We start from the raw sequence: 7,973 nt of genomic DNA on the forward strand, positions 1-7,973 counted from the left end.
TTGTTCTTTATCTCTTTTGCGAGTCAATTTGGGGGATATCACACTATAACTGTAAAGTTTTGGAAAGTTTCTTTCGGAATGTTTAAAGGCAGTGGACACTATTGGGAACTACTCAAAATAATTATTAGCATAAAACCTTACTTGGTAACGAGTAATGGGGAGAGGTTGATAGTATAAAACATTGTGAGAAACGGCTCCCTCTGAAGTAACGTAGTTTTCCAGAAAGAAGTAATTTTCCTCGAATTTGGTTTCGAGATCTCAGATTTAGAATTTTAGGTCTTGAAATCAAGCATCTGAAAGCACACAACTTCGTGTGACAAGGGTGTTTTTTCTTTCATTATTATCTCGCAAATTCGACGACCGATTGGGCTCAAATTTTCACAGGTTTTGTTATTTTATGTTTACGTTGAGATACACCAAGTGAGAAGACTAGTCTTTGACAGTTAACAATAGTGTCCATTGTCTTTAAGTCATTCAAATTTCATTTGAAACCAAGAAGTAGTAATCATTTAATCAAAATATTTTGCATCAGGTTGTGGATCTTCTTTTTACTACTAAAACCTTGTACACGATTTGACCTTTACTTCTGGTCTAAGCGAATAGCCCAGCCCACGCCTTTTCTTTACTTTGTAAAAAAAAACAGTCAGGTTGTGTTAAAGATAAGATATATTTGTCTTTTACTTTCCCTGGGAAAATAAACTTAGAGTAAGCATAATATATAAATGTTAACATACAGAGATATTGAAATAAGTTGAAATAAATACGCCTAATAGACGTCAAACTGTATTATTTGAGGTATGCGGATTCGAGCAGTCGGCTCTTTTAAAGGTGCACACTTTGTCGTTTCGTCGACTCCGTCCAAAGTTAAAGCACCGACGTGGGAACCCAACTTCGACTTTTGCACGTAAGACCCGCATGGTCAATCATAAATAAGCCGCCGAAGTACCATTTCTTGTGAACTTCAAGTGAACTGTTGCTTTAAATTGGGCCTACTTCTTTCTCGCAGACGTATTTTTTCTCTCCCGCGCATCTGCTTAACTCATCAGCGAAATGTTTGTCAAATGTTGAACTTGATTGGACTGGATGGGATAATTCTTTTTGCAAGCCAGATTCTGCCGAATATGGTATACCGGACCATAATGTCCCGTTTGTTAACTACGAGGAGCGTCATTCTAGTGGTCATAAGCTTTGATGGTCTGTCGCCAAACATGCCTGGAGCCCATGACCTCTGGGTGACCTCCTTCTACCAGATGGGGACAAGGGGGGTATTTTGAATAATGTATCGGTGTATTCTTTGCTCTTTATGGTTCAACCATGTTCAACCATGAAGAGGAATAACTTCATCAGATGTAAGCGCATCCAACGAATTAATAATACAATTTCGGAAGCGTTGTTTTATTTGTTTGATTTTTTTTATTATACATTAATCAAACCGTTCCTGTTTTTCTCAAACTTGTTGTTAATTAATTCATTTATCTGTTCCTCCTACTCAAATCTCTCTTTATTTTTCATAATAGAAATGACTAATAAAGGGCTGAACGTGCGCTCATGAGGTCTAACGGAAATTTACGATTTGGCAAGATTAGTGGTGAAAGTATACGCTAGACATAAACACATAACGCCATTTTTTATGTATATCTCACTGCATTCACAAGTATGTTTATAGACCCATCCCTTTATGGTATGACTTGTAATGTTGTATACCCAACAACTCATTTCAATTTGACATAAACACGTACATGAACCAGCACAAAATCCATAACACAAATTTAATCTTCAAATTGGTTTATGTTTTCTCGGGACGTGAACACCTTGTTATAAATGCACCGAAGTGCTCATGGACTGGTTCTAAAGGATGCATTATTATTGATTGAACACTTCACCTGGGGACGCTAGGTGGCAGCAGACTTGTTCTTGGAAATATCGTTTAAACCTTTTTCACGAAGTGGTAAATACTCAAAATCTCACGTTGGCAATTCAGACTTTATTGTAAATTTCTCATATGTTTTGTTTGACATGATTGTTTCATGTTTTAAAATTTCACAGTTTAGTTACACTTTATGGATGGATAACCAGACTTGCAGCTTAAAGCCATAACACACTTTTGGTACAGAAACAAAAAGTTCACAGATTTAAAAATAATTTGCAGGGTTTACAGAAGGTAATGGTGAAAGACTTCTCTTGAACTTTTTGACAAAACATTAAAACAATATCAATTCTCGATATCGAGGATTACTGATTTATTTTAAACGCATGTCATGACCAGGCGAAACGTGCGGAAACATGGGTGGGTTTCCCTGTAATTTTCTCCCGACTCCGATGACCGATTGAGCCTTAATTTCCACTTGGTTTGTTTTTTTATATATAAGTTGTGATACACGAAGTGTGGGACTTGGACAATACTGTTAACCGAAAGTTTATAATGGCTTTAACCAGTTTAAATTTGTCTTCCAACATGAAACTTGACTGCATGGGTCACCATTTTATCGTCACCGTTTTCATGAAGATTCTCAAACTGGCAGTTTTAGTCTCTTCATTAAAACGTTGACGGTGGTGTGCATGCCTACTACCCGGTGTCTGTCCTGCCACCTACCATTCATGAGTTTACTGTTACGAATTGAACAGTAGCCTTTCAGTTTTCTTTTTGTGTGGTAAACCGTTTACGCTGCCATCAAAGATATGGTTAATTATAAAGTTCATATGTACTTTCATACCTTGCATATACGCCACGCCTCCACTTAATGGCTAAACGCTGTTTTTGCAATAATTATTATAGCATCTTACCATTCTTCATTTCCTATCAAAAGGCATTTTGATCAGTTTGTCTTTTTGTTTAATTCTGGGTCATTTGCCCTTTTATCTTTGGGGGTTTGTTTCGAATGTGCAAATCTGTGGGAATCTTCTTGTAACGTTGATGGATTGAATACAGAAGGGTTTGCTTAATTTTCTGTCATTTTTTTCTTATCGAGTGATGATTTATGGAAGCACAAATTTCCATCTATACTGAGTTTCGGAAATCTCCATTTGGAAATGTATGACAGTTTGCATCACAATAAATTGGTCTCGACATCTATTAGATCAATGTTTGGTTTCCCTTTGCCTATTAAATTTGGCTTCCTTCATAACCACTCATACTCACACCAGTTGTTTTAAAGGAACACGTTGCCTTGGATCGGTCGAGTTGGTATTTGAAAATCGTTCTGTAACCGTAAAATGTGTAAAAGAAGAATACAATGATCTACACAAATATGCCTCGAAATTGCGTGGTTTTCTTTTTACCCTCGACTAACACGGTCGGCCATTTATGGGAGTCAAAATTTTGACTCCCATAAATGGCCGACCGTGATAGTTCGCGACGTAAAAGGAAAACCGGGCAGTTTCGAGTGATACTTGTGTGGATCATTATATTCTACTTTTAAAACCTCTTTCTAACCATATGCACTTCATACCAAACGGTTTCAAACGCTTTTAATAGACCAACTTGTTCGATCCAAGGCAACGTGTTCCTTTAAGTTTTCAGCGTTTAAGTTATTTCTTCCTGATATGACAACTTTCAGTGTTTTTGACTGCGCCCTCGCCTCCCTCTCCACCTCTCTAAATTATAGTCATTTTTCCCGTGGGCCCAATTTCACGAAAATGGCTTGCTTATTTTACACTGGCCATATACATTGCTTGTGACTGGTGTTTAGCTATTTTTTACTTTACAATTGAGTGGAGTCTTGGCCGGTAATCTAATTTCACTAAGCAATAATTGTTTTTTCGCTTAAGGAAAGTTTTGTGCTTAAGCAGCTCTATGAAATTGTGCCCTGGTCTCCTCCTCATAATTGCACTCACTTGAATCCCTGGTACAGTAAGTACAGTAAGTAAATTTGCTTACCTTTAAAGTCACCTGGAAATAGAATTTGTTTTTCTTCAAACAGTAAAGTATATGTTTCTGAACAATGAAATATTTTTTTTTAGCAATTGTTTTTAACGATTTATATGTTTCAAAAAATAAACAAGGTTGTGTGGGGGTGACTCCGCCTACCCCTTTTGTGACGTCAATCGAGGCAGACTTTGCCTCGATCGAACATCGAACACTCCTAAGTGGAAGGCACTAAATACTAAACTCCACAGCGGTTCGGCCCATCGGAGAATACCCGAGCGAGAATGACCTTATGACGTCATTTTGCATATGCTTGCATCTTTTAGACATGACTTTCTTGTTGGCGCCTTGAGCATTTTCAATGGATATGTGCGCCCTATAAATGTACATTATTATTATTATTATTAGACATGAAAATATTAACAACCAGGTCCTAGTGGTTAGTCCACTCTTATGTAACAACTCCCCAAACCTGCTGCTACAAATGTACTTGAATAAAGAGGTCTGAAGCAGTGCTTGCATCTTTTAAACATGAAAATATAAACAACCAGGTCCCATCAGTGGTTAGTCCACTCTTATGTAACAACTCCCCAAACCTGCTGCTACAAAATGTACTTGAATAAAGAGGTCTGAAGCAGTGCGTGCATCTTTTAAACATGAAAATATAAACAACCAGGTCCCAGTGGTAAGTCCACTCTTATGTAACAACTCCCCAAACCTGCTTCTACAAATGTATTTGAATAAAGAGGTCTGAAGCAGTACTTGCATCTTTTAGACATGAAATCATTAACAACCAGGTCCTAGTGGTTAGTCCACTCTTATGTAACACCTCCCTCCCCAAACCTGCTGCGTGGGGGATCGTCGCGAACCGTGCCGGAATGTTCCGAGAGCACACGAAAAGTTCCGAACCGCTGTAGAGGTTAGTTTTTAGTGCCTTCCGTAAGTGCAAGTACATTCAAGTCCCAGTCGTTAGTTTTACGTTTCGAAAAAGGTTTTGTTCTTGCTTCCGGCAATGTCGACCACGTGTATTGCTGCTGGATGCAGCAAAACAACTAAATATCAGTTTGCAAAGTGGTCCGGTCTGACGTCTTTTCCAGCGCTGTGCAGCAAACACTTCGAGCCGTCGTGCTTCGAGAATCCGGAGTACACTACACATTTTGAAATGAAGAGAACAGCTCTTTTCTAAAACATGACGCCATCCCAACAATTTTTCCAGCTAATGTGGAAGTAGAAGAAGGTACCTGTAAGACGTAACGAACCTAAAGGAGCATTTGCCTATAGTGAAAAAAAAAATCAGGGATTATTTCAACTTTGAGGGCATGTTTTTAGCTTGCGCCAAGCGTCACTGTCTTGTATTGGCACTGCAAGCGATTCATCGCGCCTCGATTGACGTCACGAATAGCCTCTCGGGTCGGGCTTATTTTCAAATTTGTAAATAACATGGAAACTAATTTTGTAAAACCTTAGTTAATTGTTTATTCATATTCCACTCATCAAAACACATATTTTAGTGACAAAAGCTTTACTTTGACAAAATACAACTTCCAGGTGACTTTAAGCAGATCTATGAAATTGGGCACTGACCATTTTCGGATGTTGTCTACCCTTTCTATTGCATCTTTGGTTAGCCCACGGAAAGCTGGTATGCTCATTAGTTTCTCGTTAATTATCTTCTGGTATTCATGACTTCGATTTAGAACGCTTTGGAGGCGGTTCAAAAATGTCGCTATGTCTTCTCCAGATTGATGTCGTTACCAGCCGTGATATTTTGATGTCCGTGTGAACAGGGAATAGTCATCGGGGCATTGCTTAAAGGCAGTGGAAACTATTGGTAATTACTCAAAATAATTATTAGCATAAAACCTTTCTTGATCACGAGTAGTAATGAGGAGAGTACAAACATTGTGAGAAACGGCTCCCTCTGAAGTAAAGTAGTTTTCGAGAAAGAAGTAATTTTCCACGAATTCGATTTCGAGACCTCGGATTTAGAATTTGAGGACTCGAAATCAAGCATCTGAAAGCACACAACTTCGTGTGGCCATGGTGCGACAATGGTGTTTTTTCTTTCGTTAATATCTCGGAACTTCGACGACCGATTGAGCTCAAATTTGTACAGGTTTGTTATTTTAAGCATATGTTAAGATACACCAAGTGAATAGACTGGTCTTTGACAATAACCGATAGTGTCCAGTGTCTTTAAGTTATCTCACATCTTCTTTGTTATCGAAAAGAGTGGGCTTTTCCCATCCCCATAAACAAACCTGTGAAGTTTCTTCAATTTCAGTCACTTTTTAGGGAAGAAAAACATTATTTTTCGTCAAGGATTTGATTCTCTTCTTCTCGTGAAGACTGCTTTTCAAATCAATATATTCAAATCAAATTAATCAACAGCGTAAAAGATCATTGATTATAGGTCGCTTAATTTGTGAAGGTTTGGGCAGGCAGGCTGTGGCTTCGGCTTTGACCACTGGCTACATTGTGACATGCTACAATGAATATGAGACAGTCACAGCTGTTACTCGGAAATGGTCTAAGCAGTTTGTTTGTCTGCGGTTTGCTGCTATTGTTTGCAATTTATTTGTGTGTTTAGTGTTTTGTTTCAATACCTCGATGTAACCATAGTATATCCACTATCGGATAATAAGGGACTGTATAACCCTTTACACAAATAAAATGAAACAATAAAACAAAGTATTTATTAGGGAGACACGGGAATTATGGGGACTAATTAACATTCCATGTCACATACCCTTTGTTTTCCCCTCCCGCCCCCCAAAAAACATCCACCTTCCCTTATATTATTATTCTTGTTTTCCTCTCTTTTAATAGAATGATGCACCAATCAACTGAGCCTGTGTGCACAATAGTCGGATCCCCCAAGAGGGCTACCATCATACACAGGGGATCATACTGAAGACCTCACCGAAAGATGGGTAACCACTCTTTGTTATAACTTGAGTTTCAGAGCAAATCTAGAACTGGGACACGTTTGGTAATTGTCAAAAATCAATATTCTCATACTTGGCGTATCAAAACATTATTTTAGGCATACAATAACAAATTAACCTGTGAAAAATTTGACTCGGTTTGTTTACAAAGTTGCAAGAGAATATTGAAAGAAAGAACGCCCTTGTCGCAATAATTATTTTATTTCAGATGCCCAATAAAAGGCGTCAGGCATGAAGTACTTTAGTATTTGAGTGAGACATTACATCTTTCTCAAAAACTACGTTACTTTAGGGGGAGCCAATTCTCACAATGTTTTTTTTTAACTATCAACAGGTCTCCTCTGCTCGTTACCAAGTAACTTTTTATGCTAACAATTATTTGAGTAATTACCAATAGTGTCCAGTGCCCTTTATCTGTAGTAGGCTGAAACTTGTTAGAAACTTTGGTGTTACAACAGTTTAACCTGTGGTAAAAACACGACTGTGTGTGGTTAACAAGACCGACCTCGCCGCCGTGGTTTCGTCAAGTTCAACCCATGCCCAAGAGGGATACAAGACGTAACATGCGTGACCAAGTAACAGTGTTGATTCGGTCGACCTTCTATGTTTAATGAATAGTTAATTCAATTGAAATCAATGAAGACAGCGAATCAACATGTGTTTTCATTAATGAGCAGAGGGTTCACTGACCTGCAAAGAAAATGCCGCTAATGAGGAAATGTTTGAATTTATCGACGTATAGGGTAAAAAATGGAAAAAAAACATCCTTGTATTAATTAAGATAATTCAACATAGTGAAATTTCAACACCACTGATTCAAACGAGTTTTAGCCTCAATAATTTAGTTAAAGACACCGGTTACTATTGGTAACTGTCAAAGACCAGTCTTCGCACTTGGTGTATGTCAACATATGCATAAAATAACAAACATGTGAAAATTTGAGCTCAATTGGTCGTCAAAGTTGCGAGATAACTATGAAAGAAAAAACACCCTTGTCACACGAAGTTGTGTGCTGATGCTTGATTTCGAAACCTCAAATTCTAATTCTGAGGCCTCGAAATTAAATTCGTGGAAAATAACTTCTTTCTCAAAAACTAGCCTATGTCACTTCAGAGGGAACTGTTTCTCACGATGTTGTATACTATCAACCTCTCCCCAT

Source organism: Asterias amurensis, chromosome 7 (assembly GCF_032118995.1).
Source record: "Asterias amurensis chromosome 7, ASM3211899v1".
NCBI classification, from domain to species: domain Eukaryota; kingdom Metazoa; phylum Echinodermata; class Asteroidea; order Forcipulatida; family Asteriidae; genus Asterias; species Asterias amurensis.